The sequence below is a fragment of the Hoplias malabaricus genome, chromosome 7 (genome assembly GCF_029633855.1).
Source record: "Hoplias malabaricus isolate fHopMal1 chromosome 7, fHopMal1.hap1, whole genome shotgun sequence".
Classification (NCBI taxonomy): Eukaryota; Metazoa; Chordata; class Actinopteri; order Characiformes; family Erythrinidae; genus Hoplias; species Hoplias malabaricus.
The window spans coordinates 1,673,522-1,694,284 of record NC_089806.1 but is presented as its reverse complement, the minus strand read 5'-3'; the positions used below and the strand labels follow the sequence as shown (position 1 = coordinate 1,694,284).

At 41.6% G+C, this 20,763-nt stretch overlaps 1 pseudogene; it reads right to left on the bottom strand.

Annotated features, from left to right (window-relative positions):
- LOC136701657 (NACHT, LRR and PYD domains-containing protein 12-like) overlaps window positions 1–7,061 on the bottom strand; it is a 28,669-nt pseudogene extending 21,608 nt beyond the window's left edge.
- Window positions 7,062–20,763: the final 13,702 nt, after the last annotated feature.

Genomic DNA, 20,763 nt, shown 5'->3' with positions numbered 1-20,763 from the left:
TTAATCACCATTTTTCAGATTGTAGCTTATTTACTTATCACATAGAATATTATTGATTAAATCCATTATTTATTAAATGTTTACATAGCACTTAGTTTATGAGAAATAAATGTAAACATGTGCTTTTTATATAACTTGTTAATTGCAATATAATTTAGATTTCTCTGACTTAAAAGAGTTTTGATTTTTTAGTAAAGAGGGGGAGGGGGGTAGACTCACTGTAGTTTCTCCAGTGCACAGTGTGGATCCTGCAGTAGATCAGAGAGCTGTTTCACTCCGGACTCTCCTAGGTGATTGCAGGTAAGATCGAGCTCTCTCAGACAGGTGGGGTTTGATTTCAGAGCTGAGACCAGAAAAAAACAGCCTTCATCTGTAATCATACATTCAGACAGCCTAAAGAAAGAAAGAAATATTGATAATTAACATCAAGTTACAACTTCAAAAGAAGCATCCAAGTTTACAAAGTAGAAGTCATGTTCAGCATTTCTTAAGAATTTGTCAAAAAATATATGTGATATAAGCACCACTAAACCAAATTAACCTTGCATGAATTTTAACATTAATATTGTGCTGTTGTGTAAAATAGAAACTACATCTGGATTAATTTAACATTTTACCTGAGAGTCTCCAATTTACAGAGTGAACTCTTCAGTCCAGCAGAGAGCAGCTCCACTCCTGAATCCTGCAGGTCATTGTTACTGAGATCCAGCTCTTTCAGGGAGGAGTTTACAGACTGTAGAACTGATCCCAGAGTTTCACATGAGTTCTTGGTGAGATTACAGCCAGCAAGTCTATAAGACAGCATATTAACAGCACAAATAAATCAGAATTATAATAATGGAATGGTGATACTCTCCATGGACTACTTTCAATCTGCCCCTAGAAAAAAGTTCATAGTGTGGTTTCATATTTCCTTCTCACATTGAAAGCTGTTGTATAGCAAAAATATGTTAAAAAGATAAGATCATTCATAATGATGCTGGGTTTTATTTGGAGTAAAAAATACATAAGACACATTTTTGTAATATATTTTAAAAAAATGTTTACATTCCTATAACTGTCATATGAAAATTATCATTCTCTTTTTCTAGCTGCAGGGCTGTAGAAAATTCATCCAAGTATTTAATTCAAAATGAATTAAAAAAATATAAGGTATATTACAATGATTTTTACCCTGATTTTTTTTAATGATTTAGTTGTCTGTAAATAAATCATACCAAATCTAAAACAGTGAAGTAAATGTCATGCAATAAGCATACATATTTGAAACTTAAATCTAAAAGAAATATATAATTGAAATACATTGCTTTTCTAGATGCATTGATCACTGGCCACAGTCTCAGAATGCCTTCCTCCAATGGCTTATACTTCCTCAGGTCAAACTCATCTAGGTCTTCAGAATTCAGCAACACAAATGCCACAGCTGACCATTGATCAGGAGAGAGTTTAGTTTGACTGAGAGAATCTCCTCTGTTCAGATATTTCTGGACTTCCTGCACTAGAGATTGATCATTCAGTTCATTCAGGCAATGGAACAGATTGATGATTTTCTTTGGAGAGGGATTCTCCCTGATCTTCTCTTTGATGTACTGGACTGTTTCTTCTTTGCTGTGGGATCTACTTTCTGTCTGTGTCAGTATTCCTTGTAAGAGAGTCTGATTGGGCTCCATTGAGAGACCCAGAAAGAATTGGAGGAAAAGGTCAAGGTGTCCATTCTCACTATGTAAGGCCTTGTCCACTGCAGACTTCAGGAACTGTGATATTGTCATCTTTCTGAAGAAATTCATTCTAAAGTATCCTTGGTAAAGCACATTTCTGTTGTTGAAGATGAAGGAGAAGAATACATATAAAGCAGCCAGAAACTCCTGAACACTCAGGTGGACAAAGCTGAACACCTTCCCCAGGTGCAGCCCAAACTCCTCTCTGAAGATCTGGGTACAGACTCCTGAGTACACTGACACTTCTCTGACATCAATGCCACACTCTCTCAGGTCGTCCTCGTAGAAGATCAGATTGCCTTTCTCCAGCTGTTGAAAAGCTAACTTTCCTAGAGCCAGGATAATCTCTGTAGTTTTCTTAACATCACATTTTCCCTGGTACTTTTGTTCCTTGTGTTTGACCTGAAAGATCAGGAAGTGTGTGAACATTTGAGTCAGAGTCTTGGGGGTCTCTCCACTCTCTGCTCCATACAAAACTCTCTCTAGAACCGTGGTTGAGATCCAGCAGAAGACAGGGATGTGGCACATGGTGTAGAGGCTTCTGGAGGACTTGATGTGGGAGATGATTTGATTGGCCAGGTTCTGGTCACTGATCCTCTTCCTAAAGTACTCCTCTTTCTGAGGGTCACTGAACCCTCGTATCTCTGTTACCTGGTCAACATACTCAGGAGGGATCTGATTGGCAGCAGCTGGTCGAGAGGTGATCCAGAGGAGAGCAGAGGGAAGCAGATTCCCCTTGATGAGGTTTGTCAGCAGCACATCCACTGAAGCTGACTGTCTTACATCCCATAATCCCTCATTGTTCTGGAAATCTAGAGGAAGTCGACACTCGTCCAGACCATCAAATATGAACAGGACTCTGTAGAGATCATAGTCTCTTGGTTTTAATTTTTTGTGTCTCTGAAAAACTGATGAAGAAGCTCCATCAGACTGAACCTTTTCTCCTTCATCAGGTTCAGCTCTCTGAAAGGAAGGGGAAATATGAAGAGGACATCCTGGTTTTCTTTTCCTTCAGCCCAGTCCAGAATGAACTTCTGCACAGAGACTGTTTTTCCAATTCCAGCCACTCCTTTAGTCAGCACAATTCTGATGGCTTTATCTTTAAAGAGTTGGCTGCATTTGATGGGTTTCTCCTGTGCTGCTGGTCTCCTGGACACTGTCTCAATCTGTCTGACCTCATGTTCAGTATTGACCTCTCCACTCCCGCCCTCTGTGATGTACAGATCTGTGTAGATCTCACTCAGAAGAGCTGAGCTTCCATGATTAGAGACCCCTTCACTAATTTTCTGGAACTTTTCCTCCAGGTTTGATTTCAGCTGTTGATTAGAAGGAGGAACCAGTTCTAATTGAAAAAAAAAGGAAATACCATGATTAAAAAGCATTGTAAATTCTTTCACTCAGTTTTTGTTAACCATGAAAACAATGATAATACTTCAAATTAAACCTAAAAGTCTTTCAGCTTCAATTTCTAAAAATAACTAATTCAAAAAGATTTATGCCAAAGATAACATTGCTGAAAACAAATGATTCTTTGAACATGCACTGAAAAATGACACTTTGTATTTACTTTTTTTTAATATGGTTGCAACAAATTAAATAATGTATATTCAAATATAACATCTGAGAAACATGTGTTAATTAAATTCAATGTGTCCTGTGATGAATATGATACATATTACCTAATCATGATATTTTGATCTGTTTCTATTAGGAAAGACAGGGTCCTGAAGTCTTACTGATCTGCAGTGTGTGAGCGAGGTGTGTGTGGTTCATGTTCCTCAGGATGTTCAGTGTGATCTTCATCACTCCATCTCTAACACCATCCTCCTCCTCCTCCTCCTCCTCTCTTTCAGAGCGTGCTGAGTAATCCACACTCAGCAGCTTCATAAACCTCTTCAGATGATTCTTCACCACAGAGACCACTCTCTGCTCCAGCTCCTGATTAAAATATGGGTATTAATTTATGGATATATAAAAATGAATTATTTTATTTGATGATGAAGCTGCCAATTTAAAAATTGTAAATTAGCTCTGATTAATTGTGATTTATAACAGTTTTCTTAACATTGAAAATTTTAATCATGCATATTTAAATGTAAAAAAAAAAACCTCAATATAATATCAACACAATAGAATGATATTTACATTCAAATATTTTGATTAAATAAATATTTATATTTCAATTATCAGCTTAATTTCTAATCAGTCAGCAATATTAATGCAAAATATGGAAAATAATGAAAGAATCCTCTAAGTTTAGATTGTTGAATATTTTTTCATGCCATAGTAAAAATTAGTTTAGTTCTCCTTTACATTTAGCCAGTTACTGATAAAGACCAGCTTATTTACATTTAAAGTGGACAAAGTATCTCTCTTCTTTTTGATGTTATGGCCTAAAAATGGAACAAACCTCTCATAAGCATTGCAGCGGTTGACAGGTATTTGTTTGCCATGCATGTTGTAGTACAATGAATATGGTTTAATTTTTCTCATAAAAGATTTGACTTTGATCTTCAGAAATTTCCCCAGGACCCTTCCAGTGTACACAAGCTTCAGGTTCAACCCCCAAGATGACTAAATAAGGGGTCATAAAAACACACGTCAGTCTCTGTTTATGGCACAAGGTCTCCAGGGGCAAGAAAGGAAATCAGCTTCAAAAGCCCCAAAGTCATAAGAATATATAAATGAAACTTTTTCCCTCTGTGGAATGGCTTATTAAAGACTTTTCAAAATAACCATTTTTAATTCCCATTGGTTTATAAAAGGACATGTTTTATAAACCAATGGGAATTGGGAATTGTTTCACATGGTATACATGATGTAAAATTACTTCCAGTTGGACAGTAAAACTGAATTACAATTATGTGGTTAAAAGGACATTTTTAATCATGAACAACAGCATCACTACATAGTAGCTGTCTGTTATATTTTAGATAGCCATTTGGTTAAGAATTGTGTAAATCATTATGTTTAGTCAGAAAAATTTGTGTGAATATATAATTTGTGTAGGAGGATTTTATAAGTAATATTGTTGGTGATGATTGCAAAGGCATGATTCATAAATGTAACAATTTTGGTCAATCACTTATAAAGGAAACAAAGTCTTTGTCTTGTCAAATGTTGTAAATATGACATGTAATATCATCACTTCAGGGAAGTTTCAGTCTGAAAACCCAATAGAAACCTTAAATCAGTTTTAAGAACCAGAGATGGATTCTCATCCTTCAGTCCCTCAAGGCCAAACAGGCCTCCAAGGTATTAGTCATCACTAATCAGTACTAGTTTTTAATTGTATTAAGCATAAATGAAGTAGTAGACACTTAAAGTAACTGTGTATGCATACCTTTGACATGTGAGTATATGAAATTAAAAATTTTATTCTCCAAATTTATCCGGGTTTACAATGTACCTTTATGTACACTGAGGATCCAGGGGGAGATTGAGCAAGAATATACATAGGAAAAGACTTCAAACATGGAATAAGGTAGCACACACAAAGGGAAAGCACAAGTATAGTACGAGAAAGCACAAATACATAGAAAAATACACATGGAAAGCATGCACACAGAGAAAACACACAAACACACAGAGAGCATACACATATACATAGATAACACAGGCAGAGAAAGAGAGGACACATATACACACAGATAACATGTAAAGAAAGATTAGACACACTCACACAGAAAACACTGGAAGAGAAAAGGAGACAGGGGTTCAGATTTTACCTCATAAAAAAGTGAAACTGTCCTCTTTTTTCATGTGCAATTGATGGACCGTGATTGTAGTGTCTGAATATATTGCAACATTTAACCTGAACACTTTCAAATCCACAGTTGCAAAATGAAACTGTGACCATTCTTTGCAGACTGAGTTCACATGGATATAGCCTTGGGGTGCAACACTGTCACTGTCAAGTGCACACTATCAGTGCCAATGTCAGGAAAAGGTCAGCACACACTTCTGTGTAGTTTTGCTTTTCAGTTTTACTCACAGTTAGTACAAAGAATCGCAGATTCCATATCATTGTCTGATCCAACACCACACACATTAACACACTACCCTCACCGATACTCCAGACCATTGACGAGCAGGGTGAAGTCATAATAAACTATTCACACAAACAGATAGACTACTGTCTGTTATTGCAGAACTATAAAGTGAGAGAATGGACAGTGAGTGTAGGTACTAATCCAGTGATTGTTCAGTGTATAGGGGTGTGTGTCTTTGTGGAAAATGAGAAAGTTAATTTTGGTTATGGTTTTATGTAAACTTGCCACATCAGTTTATTTGGAATGTGCTGCTGGCATAAAAAATTCAAAAAGTGAAACTATTTTTTTTAATATGATCAGTTTTAAACTAATGGAATATTGTCTTTTGTATTTCTTTCTGCTTTTATAATGATATTGTATTAGCCCAGAATCACTGCTCAGTGACACAAGATCACACCAGTTTTATAAACATGTTGTAAACTAAAATATTCTGCAGATAATCTTCCGCAGTGTGTTAAACGAATATGATACACACCTTGAATATGAGCTCCAAGTTTCTCCTGGTTAGATCTGAAGTCTCCTGGAATCTGTCAGAAAACACAAGACTTTCTAAAATGTTTTGTTGAATACAAGAACAGCTCAGAAATTCCAGATTTTACATCCTGTTCATTTAAAGATTCTCCACTGTATTATATTGATAAATCTATAATGAATTTGATATCACACATCTCAGCCACAGCATTATTTAATGTCTTTCTGCTCTAACAAACCTCTCTCTCTTGTTGAGAATAATCAGGACACGGTGAGGAACATTTCTCCACACCTTTCACACTCTAATCTTTACCTGACATCAGCAGAACTCTTCTCCTTTCTGATTGTAGGTGGAACACCCATTGACTTGTCACTCTTCATGGACACAGAGCCGGGGTCAGGCGAGTCCGGTCTCTTCCTGTACACGCAGCCAGTGTCAGGTGAGTCCTGTCTCTTTGTGGACATAGGGCCGGGGTCAGGCGAGTCCTGTCTCTTCCTGGACATAGGGCCGGGGGCAGGTGACTCCTGTCTCTTCCATTCGATCAGTCTACATCACAAACATATAATTTATGTTCTCAGCATATTCTTTTCATGTTCCATATATTCTCAACAGGCTCCTGCTCACTGCTCTAGGTCAGAACACACTGATTTTGCACAAATCTATGTAAGATTTAAACATGATTCTCACCGCTCAGGTTCTTGTTCCTTAGAGGAGCACATTGTGGAGTCCATGACACTTCTTTCAGATTAAACCCTCGCCCTGTAAAAACACACATAAAAACAAACACACACACACACACACACACACACACACAAACACACACACACACACACACACACAGGGTTTCTGCTCTCAGTGGGTCTGAAATATATCTTAAATCATTCAAGTTAAAAATGATTAAGTATTTCTGTGCCTCTTTCAGAATGCTATGACCTCTTCACAAACTGTACTTTCATTTCCTCTTTTAAAAGCAGTTTGAACAGGAAGGAGTGATGTTTACTTGACCAATGAGACGGCTATGTTCTCTCATGACAGGAGCAAACCTGTTCATTGTTTCTAGAGTGAAAGGCTAAAGATACGTCCTGAGTAGTGTCTGTTACTACATTTCAGACGCAAGATCAAATGCAATGTTATGGAATTAATACAAATGAGCTATGTATAAAGTTTTCTATTGATCATTACTTCATGCCCAGCAGGACTCTAATAATTAGAGAATAGGTTCATGTTTCACAGGAAGCTTCTGTGGGATGTTGGATGTTGGTGAAACAGTCATGGCCCAGAGGTAAATATTAACACGTCTACACAGAGCAGACTGAGAGGATACTGTACTCGCACAAACATATTTGTATCTTTGCCCCTTCACCTTGTCAGAGCTGTGCTGAAATGGAACTAGATATATCCTCAGCCGGTTTGGATTCAGATCACGGCTAGTTGTGAACAGACAGACCTGGTCTTAAAGACACAGACTTTAAACAGGCATTGTTCACTAGGACTGCCTCTGATTATCTTCAGGGTGATGGCACCTTTTCCAAAATCATGCTGACTATGGTGGTGTCTTGTCTGTGGAAGTATATAAACACACTCTTAGGATCCACATTTCACTGTATAACTATGTAAATGTAGAAAAAAACATCACATAATGGGTACTTTTCTGTGAGCAATGTAGATATCCACAGAAACCATAAGGTTAGATTATGTCGTAATTAAAGGTTGTTCAGATTGTTAATATACATTTCTCAATACATTAAACAGTACATGGGGGTAGCCCTGGCCTAATGGTTAGAGACCTGAGGATGGCTGCCCCTCTGCTCTGGGTGTGTGTTCACAGACCTTAGTGCACTAGTGTGTGTTTGTGTTCACTGCCACAGAGGGTTAAATGCGAAAGCCACATTTTGTTGTACAATGACAAATAAATGCACATTATCGTTATTATTAGTATCAATGTACTTATCACACATTTCCCCAAACTATTAGGTGTTGAAATAAGTTATATTTAGATTTAATTCTGTAATTTTAAATGCAGACATTATCATATATACGTGAACTGTTGTGACTTATTAAAAATGACAGTTGTCTTTGAATTGAACAATAAAGTCCTAAAAATGAAGAATTTATATGTTGTGTTGTGTTCACAATCTCTAAAATACACTTCTGTAAATTGTGTAAACCCAAACTCACACAGACCTTTGGATACAATGTTATCCTCAAGAACAGACCAAATCCATCACAATTTTCTGCTGTGCTTTTTACCTGATGGAGCTCATAACGAATGCAGCGCCCAATTAATGCTTCACACACCATTTTCACACTGCTTCATTTTTAGATCTCATTCTGCTCACTTTGTCCCCAACTTTCGTTTCCTCTGTAAACTCTGCTGATCACTGCTAGTAAGATTTCCTTTTTAAGGATGTAGTTGTAAAGTGGATCACTCAGCTATTTTAAGATATTGATAAAAACACCTCCACTTTTCTAGACAGAAGCACTATGAGAGCAGTTTGGCTGTAAGCAATACTCTATTACCCCCAGTGTCATGGAGCATTAATAACATTAACATATATTTGCAAAACTTAGCCTATAGTACCAGCTGTAAAACAGTTAGTTTGATAGGGGTTTGAAGGGGTTTAAAATACCCGCCTGTAACGTTATTCTTATTTACACTCAGTGACTCCTCCAGTCATGTAAGGCCTCCCTGCCCAGTGCATGATGAGTAATCATAGTGGACAAGTTGTGTGGTCAGCAGAAGTAAATAAAGGGCCATCAGTGCTGAGTGTGTGTGTGTGTTTTGTTGAGGGTTGTACCTGTCCTGTAAACTCCCTGCGTCAACTGGGCACAGTGACATGTGTCACACCACATGATCATCCAGAAACTTTCGGTTGACAAAAAGAGGAACAGTAGAGAGCCTCTCTACTTCTGCAGAACTACAAAACATACCACGCACGGATTGTTTACTTCAGGTTTTAACATAAACAAGTGAATAAGGTAAATAACATAAATAAGTGAATATGTTCTCTCTGAATACCCAGCAGTCATTCTAATTAGTGACACCCTCAACAGCACTCGCTATCAACAGTGAGCACAGTATTTCAGCTACAACAGTGGAGCTAAAGGTACCACTCTACCACACAGCTGCAGGGGCTCAGGGACCTCTCCTCAGATCACTGTGGCCTGTGAGGAGTGTTTTCCCTGTGTCTGCGTGGATTTCCTCTGGAAGCTCCGGTTTTCTCCCTCCTGAATGTGTGACTGGGTGAGTGTGTGAAACTGTCCACAGGTGTGAGTGTGTGAGTGACTGGTTGAGCGTGTGAGTGACTGGGTGAGTGTGTGAAACTCTCTAAAGGTGTGAGTGTGTGTGTGACTGGGAGAGTGTGTGAAACTCTCCACAGGTGTGAGTGTGTGAGTGACTGGGTGAGTGTGTGAGTGACTGGGTGAGTGTGTGAAACTCTCTAAAAGTGTGAGTGTGTGTGTGACTGGGAGAGTGTGTAAAACTCTCCACAGATGTGAGTGTGTGAGTGACTGGGTGAGTGTGTGAGTGACTGGGTGAGTGTGTGAAACTCTCTAAAGTTGTGAGTGTGTGTGTGACTGGGAGAGTGTTTGAAACTCTCCATACGTGTGAGTGTGTGAGTGACTGGGTGAGTGTGTGAAACTCTCCACAGGTGTGTATGAGTGAGTGAGTGAGTGACTGGGTGAGTGAGTGATACTCTCCACAGGTGTGAGTGACTGGGTGAGTGTGTGAAACCTCTAAAAGTGTGAGTGTGTGTGTGAGTGGGTGAGTGTGTGAAACTCTCCACAGGTGTGAGTGACTGGGTGAGTGTGTGAAACTCTTTAAAAGTGTGAGTGACTGGGTGAGTGTGTGAAACTCTCCACAGATGTGTATGAGTGAGTGGTGAGTGAGTGAGTGACGGATTGGTGCCTCCAGTCCCTCTGTGAAAACTTTGATCAGGATAAAACTATTTGAGACTCTGAAAAAACCCTAATTAATAAATTAATTACGCAATGAACCCAAAACGTCTGTCCTCTCGCAGAAAGTGATTAGATATTTGATCATAAGCAAACCCTGCCTTTAAAAGTGAGAGAACAGCGCCACCCGGTGCTTGTCTGCACACATGACAACACTATGTCCCAGTGTGGGGTCTGTGCTTAGAACACTTTGTGTGGAACATTTTCCTGTGGCTTTTTAATCATCCCAGGTTCAGGATGTAGGGTGGGATTATGGGATTTTTGTGTCTCTTCTGCAGGTGAAGTAGGCCAGCCTCGCCTGAACTCTACTACCCACAATCCCTCATAGTGGAGTGTACAGTAGTGAAGGGGAACACTTCACACACACACACACACACACACAGGCAGATACACACTTTAATCTCCTCCCTTTCATCTGTCTTTTGTTCACAGCCTCATTCCAGGACAGATTATTATACACTGGACATTGGGATTAAACTCACTTCTGCTGGGGTTTATTTTCTAGAGATATTTAAAGTAAATGTATGTCAGATTTCTCATGCTTTTGTGTCTCTGTGATTAATGAATCCACTCCAGTGTAAAGAAGGCTATTACAGATTTAGAAAAAGTGAAAAGTCATATTGTGGACTCTGTGGGAATCAGAAATACAGAATGTTTATTCTAAATAAAATCACTTTAAAGCAGTATTTATTAAAGTACAACTCCGTTCTCTGATTGTGTCTTTCTGAGGATAATAAAGTGCACACTTGAACGCTAGTGGCTGTGTCTCCCTGTATGAGCCAATGTGTCTGTGCGTGTGTATGTGTGTGTAAAACACTGCAACAGCAATGTTTATCCACAGGCTCCACAAATGGAGACCCTCCAGGGTCAGTGATGGCCCCAGAGTCTATCTGCTCTGTATATAACTCACTGTGGAGCCCATACGTTTTCCTCCCTGTACACATTCGCCAGGGTCCACTAATAGCCTGTGTTTCATCCGCTCAGAGCCTGTGTTCACGTTGAACCAAGCACCAGATGATGTTAAACACACATGGCCCCTGCTGCTTCCTGCTGGCTGGGTGATTCCTTTCTTGTTTTAATCATGTAATTTAATTTAGGTCACTCTTATTGAAATCTTCCATTCCACCTTAAAAGGCTACAGTGTTCACCATTCTCAATGATAATAATCTGCCAAATGTATTTAAAGCTGAGCTGAGATCCTACTCTCCAGAGAACCCAGTTCCCCTGCTCCACAGCTCACTGCTAAATGGTGTTTGTGAATCTGATTCATGACACAGTTCATTCCACCAGACACTTATTGTGAAATCACTACTGTTCCTGGTGAAGGGTTGTTAAAGTACAGTTGCTTACTCCATGAGTTCTTCAGATTGCATTCTTATTAAGTGTGAGGTTCTATGTCTCCTGCCGAGACCTGAACAAATCCATCATGGCAGGGTTTACTCCGTCTGAGACATTAGTGGCTCTACCTCTCCTTCTGAGGGAATGTTCTTCATTTAACTCTTGTCTCTTCTCAGTGTTTCTCCCCTGGTTCAGAGGGAGGTGATCCTGCTGAGACTTGGTTCCTCCTGTCATTTTGATGAACACAGCTTTGCTTTTGGGCCTTGGTTTTTCTGAGAGAGGTTCTCTCCGTGGTTCCTCTTTTCGCTCTGAGAGAGGTTCTCTTTCTGAGTGCTGTTACTCTCAGTGGTTCTGTTCCACTTCTTGTTTTGTAGAAGGTTTTTATTCTGAGGTTTTCAGTGGTTCTTCTTCTGAAGGATGTTTTCCTTAAAGTTATTTATCAAATACAAACCTCCAGAGGTCTCTGTTAGTCAGGGATTGGTCTGTTTTACTTTCATTTAAAAACTGTTGTAAAGAGTCACCGTGTAAAAACAATACTGAGAAAAAGAGGAAGAAGTAGAAAATTGAAAAAGAAAAAAGAAAAAGAAAAAGAATTGTGCTAATTATTAATAATTTTTTTTTTTAATTTGAGACTAAGTGGAGGGAATTATTCAAAGCACTGTGTAATCTGCCTTTGCCCTAAACTCCACATAATCCCATTTTTGGAATAAAATCTGAAGCAGAGAACAAACCTGATCCAATCGGACTCCATCAGGTCATTAATTAAATCAGATCTAATCCAGTTGTGATTTTATCTCTGACACAGAAAGGAAACTAATCACCTTCTAATAGCCTTTTTTTACAAAACACATGCAGCTAACTGCTGACTGAGATGGTAAAGTTGGTAAACACCTCCTGGTAAAGTTCCCATTTCTTGAAATACTTCAGTACGTCTCTAAACTCTGAGGCCACCATAAAGGGTCCTAGATGAAGTTGCTAATCAAACACAGAAACACAAAGCTAACACAGCAGAAGAGTTAGCATGTGTGCTCTGAGCTGTTTAATGAGTACTGACTCACCATAAATCATGCCCTGGGATAAGGGTCGAGCAGACAGCTCTGACTTCAGCTTTGATGCCACAAACACTTAGCATCCAAATAACACTTAGCGTACAAATAATTCTTGCCAATGTTTAACGAGTGTGCTAATCCAGCGCAAGAAATCAACTACAGGGTAGACATTGTCTTTTAATCTTAAATGTAGTCAAGTAGATCAGTGGAGACCAGAGCAGTGTCTGAACCCTGCTTCCTTGGTTTTCGCACTAGAGTACAATGCTAATGTCACTATAGTAGCTAACGTAAGCTAATGCTACTCGTTTGTCCAGACCACCAGCTTTAGGACGGACAGATGACGTCAGAGCCTCAGAAGACTGCATAAGTTAAAGTGATAGGTTTGATGAAGTAGCTTCAGCACACACTGATGTCTGAATAAGGCGCCCAGTCAGAAAAGACCTAATTTAAATAAGTATGAAGTGTAAAAGCAAAGCGACTAAAAACTGGGGGTTCAATTCTAAAGGATGAGTGTATAATGTCCAGGTAGATGTGCTCTGAACTAAATATTCCTCTTCACTCTCTCTCTCTCTCTCTCTCTCTCTCTCTCTCTCTCTGTGTGTGTGTGTGTGTGTGTGTGGCCTGCATATGAACCCCCCACAAACACCACCCACCCACACACACACACCCACACTCACTCACCCACGCACACACACACCCACACTCACCCACGCACACACACACATTTAACTGTGGATTCAACATCTGGAGGATTACAGAGAAATGATCTTGAAAGGAGCTTAATATGGACGACCGTTATTTACCTAAACTGTCCTCTCTCTCTCTCTCTCTCTCTCACACACACACACACACACAGAGAGAGAGAGAGAGAGAGAGAGAGAGAGAGTTAGATTAGGTAAATAATGAGAGAGAGAAACAAACATAGAACCAGACCAGACAGTGTCCCAACGTGGACAGGTAATGTCAGAGATTATAATCTGACAGAGAGTGAGACCGTGTGTGAGAGAGACAGAGAGAATAATGGACAGATATATGGAGAACTGTAACCCAAACAATGGTCTCTCAAGGTCTGAGTTGAGAGGTCCAACTGAGAGAGAGAGAGAGAGAGAGAGAGAGAGAGAAAGAGAGAGAGAGAGAGAGAGACAGAGACAGAGAAACACTGAGAGACAGAGAGAGAGAGAGAGAGAGACTGACTGAGAGAGAGAGAGAGAAGCTCTTACTACAGAGTCAAAACATATTTATCTTGGAGAATTTAAACACACACACACACACACACACACACACACACACAGCCCCATTTCTCCAGCGTCTGGCCGTAATCCTCCGCCTCCTGTGTTTCCTCCTGAACGACAAATTGGATTTTTTTTTCACTCACACTGGAACATAATATTTGTCTGGGGCATGAAGTCTGTGTGTGTGTGTGTGTGTGTGTGTGTTGTCTGAAAGAACATTTGTTTTAAAGGAAGGCCAGTATGAGAAATTATAAAGGAGATAAAAGGAGTCACACTCAGTAAACTGTGCTCTTCTAATATTACCACCCTCTCTGTGGGGCACCGTGTCCAGTTTGTAAACTTCTCTCATACCGACTGAGTTCAGCTGCAGCGACGCTCTCCCTCTGTGTGTAATCTCCACAGAAACACACATGGAAATGGGGCTCTGGAGCAGCTGCACATGAGTCATGGCTCGACATACCCAGGGCCAACAGTCCAACAAAGTGGTGTAACTCCTCAGAGCACTGCGTTGGAACGAGTTGGAGTGGTGTTTCTGATCCACAGCTAGTCCAACATCAGCACCCGGACCTCACAGAGGGTTACGTGAAGGCTGAAGGCCATCAAATCCTCACATCAATGTTCCACCCTCTGTGCTTGACCTAATGTTTATGTGGCTGAATATTTTCTGACCAGTGAAGTGGTGGTAAAAGAGGATGTGTCTTTCTTTGGGACTGTGGATATTGCTGGGGACCTCACTGTTATTTCTAATGTGTGTGCGCCCTCTAGTGGTGGAATACTGCAACGAAAACAAGTTAATATCAACCTGACTTTAGTTTTGATCTTTTTACCTTTAGTTCCCTCCTCGTCCTCATCTTCAGCAGTGATCACCTTCACCTTCCCCCTGCTGCAGACCACCTCTCCTCTTCAGAACCACTGCTGTCTGTGGAAACACTTTTTCTCAGGGAAAGAGTAAGTCATTGTTTATTAGTTTGTTTTTCACTGAGAACCACTGTTTCTGTAAAAGTGAATGTGGTAAATAAAATACGAGGCAGTACTTACACTGATTTACTATGGAAGCAAATCTGTCTCATCAGATTTTGAAATATTACCACCTTTGAATTTGTAGAAGGGCAGCACGGTGGCGCAGCAGGTAGTGTCGCAGTCACACAGCTCCAGGGACCTGGAAGTTGTGGGTTTGGTTCCCGCTCTGGGTGACTGTCTGTGAGGAGTTGGTGTGTTTTCCCCGTGTCCGCGTGGGTTTCCTCTGGGTGCTCCGGTTTCCTCCCACAGTCCAAAAACACACGTTGATAGGTCGATTGGCGACTCAAAAGTGTGTGTGTGTGTTGCCCTGTGAAGGACTGGCGCCCCCTCAAGCTCAAAAAAATTCAAACAATATATTTCAAAGTTGCTCAAAATCGGTAGACGAAATTCAGATGCCAAAATACGAGTTACAAAAAAATCAGATACACATCTGGGACACCAAGGATGAACAATCGATTCTGTCTCCAATCGAACCAACATCCAACCCACGACGCTGAAGTTGCCTTCTTATTCGGATTTTCTGTTCCACCTTAAATGCTGCAGTAATTGCATTCTGTCGCAATTACAAAAAAATAATAAGAACACAACTTCCACACCGTGGAAAAACTACACCTTTAGCTTCATTCCGCGGATGTTATCTCTTTATTTTCAGTGTCTCAGAAATCTGAAAGACTCACTAAAGACATAATATAACAGACTATTGATATCCTGAAGATGAAGAGATTTTACTGTGGAGATTTTAGAGTTTAATTCATAAAGTTGTGTTTGTTTAAACACTGAATGTCGGTGTGTATATTAACAATGTCTGGTTATTTCTAATATTATTATAAATATTTATATAGAAATTTGTGTTTGTAGATTATTTATTTGTTGTAACAATGCTTCTTGCCAATAATGTGCTCAAATGCCGTGCAGGTCGTCTTCTGTTTCTGTGCCCAAATAATTCAACTTTTTTCAAAAAGCACATTTTTCCTGGCCTTTGTCTAGGAGCTCTGTGGCACACACACACACACACTGGTGAGAAGCGGCAGCCAAACGCGCACAGCATACTCTCGACCAGGAACGACCGTCCACCTGGAGGACTGCATCGGGCACTTGGGTTTAACCCAGGATTGAGCGCCAATCCATATCTGGGCTCACACACATTCACTCACACATACAGACATACATTCATTCACTCACACACCAGGACAGTTATTAGAGAAGCCAATTCACCTACCCTCCATGTTTTTGGACTGTGGGAGGAAACTGGAGCCCCCGGAGGAAACCCACGCAGACAACATGGAAACTCCACCCAGATGGGACTTGAACCCAAGATCCCAGCACTGGGTGGCGAACGCACTAACCACTAAGCCACCGTGCATGCATGTACCTTGACATCAGCTGTGGCAAGAGTAACTTGTAGGTCCCGTGATGACATTTTAGGATTGTTAGAGACTTCTTTATGCACCTTGTGGTCTGCTCTTGGACTGAACTTGTTAGGATGGCCTGACCTGGCCTTATTGGCAGGAGGTTTAAATGTTCTCCACTTGTAAATTATTTCCTGGACAATGGAATGGCTTCTAAATGGATTTCTAATTGTTCTGAGATCTGTTTACATCCCTTCCAAGACTCATACACATCTATATCCTTATTTCTGAAGGCCTCAGAGAGCTCTTTAGATCTCGGCATGGTGATACCACTCACTTCAACAATCATTCATTCATTATCTGTGACCTCTTATCCAGTTCAGGGTTGCAGTGGGTCCAGAGCCTACCTGGAACTCACTTCAACAATCAAGGGCTAATCAAACTGATTTAAATGGTTCGGATTCGAAATATAGACATTTTAAATAGTAATTAATGTGGGGGTGTCCTAACTGTTTCCTCACAAGAAATGTAAATGTTTCTTCATCACATTGTACATGTTTATAAGTAATTTCTTCAGTTTTATTTGTATAGTCAAATGAAAGTCAAATGTACATATGTTTAAACCACCCTATCTAATTTTCACATGAATGTATCCCCACAGAATGTTTCCACATTCTCTCATATCACATGCTCTGTTCACAGGGCCATTACAAAAAAATTCCACAGTAAAATTTCTTCATCTTCAGGACATCAATAGTCTGTTATATTGTCTTTAGTGAGACTTTTTTTTAGTGAGATTTTTGAGACACTTTGAAAATAAAGAGATAATATCCACGGAAGGAAGCTAAACGTGTAGTTTTTCCACGGTGTGGAAGTTGTGTTTGTATCTGCGACAGAATGCAATTACTGCACCATTTAAGGTGAAAGAGAAAATCCAAATAAATCAATTGCTTATTCTTGGTGTCCCAGATGTGTACTGTTTTTTTTCACTCGTATTTTGGTGTCTGAATTTCGTCTACTGAATTTGAGCAACTTCAAAATATATAGTTTGATTTTTTAAATCTGAATTTATTAACATTGAATAATGACAGTGAAAACGTGTTCTTGAAAATTCACGAGTTCAATTCAAGAGCAATTATATTCAGATTCATAATTGTGAAGCAAAATATTCAGAGGTGGAAATCTGAAGACTTTCATTTCAATTTCAGTACAAAAAAAAATCAGTGCTACAAATTCAATGGTGGTAATATTTCTAAGTCTGATTAGATTTGTTTCCATACCTTCTTCACCTCCCTGTGAGAGAAGGGTGGAGCTGCAGAGCCGGACACAGCAGTTTCAGGAGCCTATTATCACAACACTGCCACCTAGTGACATGGATATAAGGATGTAGAACATATTGTTGACATTCTAGTGTGTGTGTGTGTGTGAGAGAGAGAGAGAGAGAGAGTGTGTGTGTTGATATTAAATATATATTAATGTGTATTCGGAATAAGTTTTAAACCAATAAGTAATTAGATAAAGTGGGAATATTTGGGTGGAAACGCAGACACAGGGAGAACACACCCCACTCCTCACAGACAAGTCACCTGGAGGAAACTCACGCAGACACAGAGAGAACACACCACACTCCTCACAGACAGTCACCCGGAGGAAACCCACGCAGACACAGAGAGAACACACCACACTCCTCACAGACAGTCACCCGGAGGAAACCCAGGCAGACACAGACAGAACACACCACACTCCTCACAGACAGTCACCCGGAGGAAACCCACGCAGACACAGCGAGAACACACCACACTCCTCACAGACAGTCACCCGGAGGAAACCCACGCAGACACAGCGAGAACACACCACACTCCTCACAGACAGTCACCCGGAGGAAACCCACGCAGACACAGCGAGAACACACCACACTCCTCACAGACAGTCACCTGGAGGAAACTCACGCAGACACTGGGAGAACACACCACACTCCTCACAGACAGTCACCCGGAGGACACCCATGCAGACACAGGGAGAACACACCACGCTCCTCACAGACAGTCACCTGGAGGAAACCCACGCAGACACAGATATTCGGAATAAGCTTTTAAACCAATAAGTAATTAGATAAAGTGGGAATATTTGGGTGGAAACGCAGACACAAGGAGAACACACCACACTCCTCACAGACAGTCACCTGGAGGAAACTCACGCAGACACTGGGAGAACACACCACACTCCTCACAGACAGTCACCCGGAGGAAACCCACGCAGACACAGAGAGAACACACCACACTCCTCACAGACAGTCACCCGGAGGAAACCCACGCAGACACAGCAAGAACACACCACACTCCTCACAGACAGTCACCTGGAGGAAACTCACGCAGACACTGGGAGAACGCACCACACTCCTCACAGACAGTCACCCGGAGGACACCCATGCAGACACAGGGAGAGCACACCACGCTCCTCACAGACAGTCACCTGGAGGAAACCCACGCAGAAACAGGGAGAACACACCACGCTCCTCACAGATAGTCACCTGGAGGAAACCCACACAGACACTGGGAGAACACATCACACTCCTCACAGACAGACACCCGGAGGAAACCCACGCTGACACAGCGAGAACACACCACACTCCTCACAGACCGTCAACCGGAGGAAACCCACGCAGACACAGATATTCGGAATAAGCTTTTAAACCAATAAGTAATTAGATAAAGTGGGAATATTTGAGTGGAAACGCAGACACAGGGAGAACACACCACACTCCTCACAGACAGTCACCCGGAGGAAACCCACGCAGACACAGAGAGAACACACCACACTCCTCACAGATAGTCACCCGGAGGAAACCCACGCAGACACAGCGAGAACACACCACACTCCTCACAGACAGTCACCCGGAGGAAACCCACGCAGACACAGCGAGAACACACCACACTCCTCACAGACAGTCACCTGGAGGAAACTCACGCAGACACTGGGAGAACACACCACACTCCTCACAGACAGTCACCCAGAGGACACCCATGCAGACACAGGGAGAACACACCACGCTCCTCACAGACAGTCACCCGGAGGAAACCCACGCAGACACATGGAGAACACACCACGCTCCTCACAGACAGTCACCTGGAGGAAACCCACGCAGACACTGGAAGAACACACCACGCTCCTCACAGACAGTCACCTGGAGGAAACTCATGCAGACACAGAGAGAACACACCACACTCCTCACAGACAGTCACCCGGAGGAAACCCACGCAGACACAGCGAGAACACACCACACTCCTCACAGACAGTCACCCGGAGGAAACCCACGCAGACACAGCAAGAACACACCACACTCCTCACAGACAGTCACCTGGAGGAAACTCACGCAGACACTGGGAGAACGCACCACACTCCTCACAGACAGTCACCCGGAGGACACCCATGCAGACACAGGGAGAACACACCACGCTCCTCACAGACAGTCACCTGGAGGAAACCCACGCAGACACAGGGAGAACACACCACACTCCTCACAGATAGTCACCTGGAGGAAACCCACACAGACACTGGGAGAACACACCACACTCCTCACAGACAGTCACCCGGAGGAAACCCACGCAGACACAGAGAGAACACACCACACTCCTCACAGATAGTCACCCGGAGGAAACCCACGCAGACACAGCGAGAACACACCACACTCCTCACAGACAGTCACCCGGAGGAAACCCACGCAGACACAGCGAGAACACACCACACTCCTCACAGACAGTCACCTGGAGGAAACTCACGCAGACACTGGGAGAACACACCACACTCCTCACAGACAGTCACCCAGAGGACACCCATGCAGACACAGGGAGAACACACCACGCTCCTCACAGACAGTCACCTGGAGGAAACCCACGCAGACACTGGAAGAACACACCACGCTCCTCACAGACAGTCACCTGGAGGAAACCCACACAGACACAGGGAGGACACACCACACTCCTCACAGACAGTCACCCGGAGGAAACCCACACAGACACAGAGAGAACACACCACACTCCTCACAGACAGTCACCCGGAGGAAACCCACGCAGACACAGCGAGAACACACCACACTCCTCACATACAGTCACCCGGAGTGGGACTTCAACCCACAACCTCCAGGACCCTGGAGCTGTGTGGCTGCGACACTGGAATATTTGGGTGGAAAAATCCTGCAAATATATTTATTTATTTATACATCTATTTAGTAAATAAATATGAAAATAATTAAAACTAAGTATTTTGATCAATTACTGATATTTGTGTGGAATAAGCCTTTAAAGTAAATTAGACAGAAAGGAGAAAAACTCCTCCACTGTGATAGAGAGCAGTGTGATGAACAGATGGGGTCCTGACCCTGCAGCCTCCATTACTGCAGGTATATAATACTGGCCCTGGTCTCTGTCACCACCCCACCTCACATACATTCACCTTCCCCCTCTGAATGTGCATTCCTCACACTCTTAGAGAGGGCGGGGTTTACACATGGACCTTTAAAGTACCTTTAAGTAGAATCCAAATAAATACACAACATTATTCATATATTTAACCTTTGAGG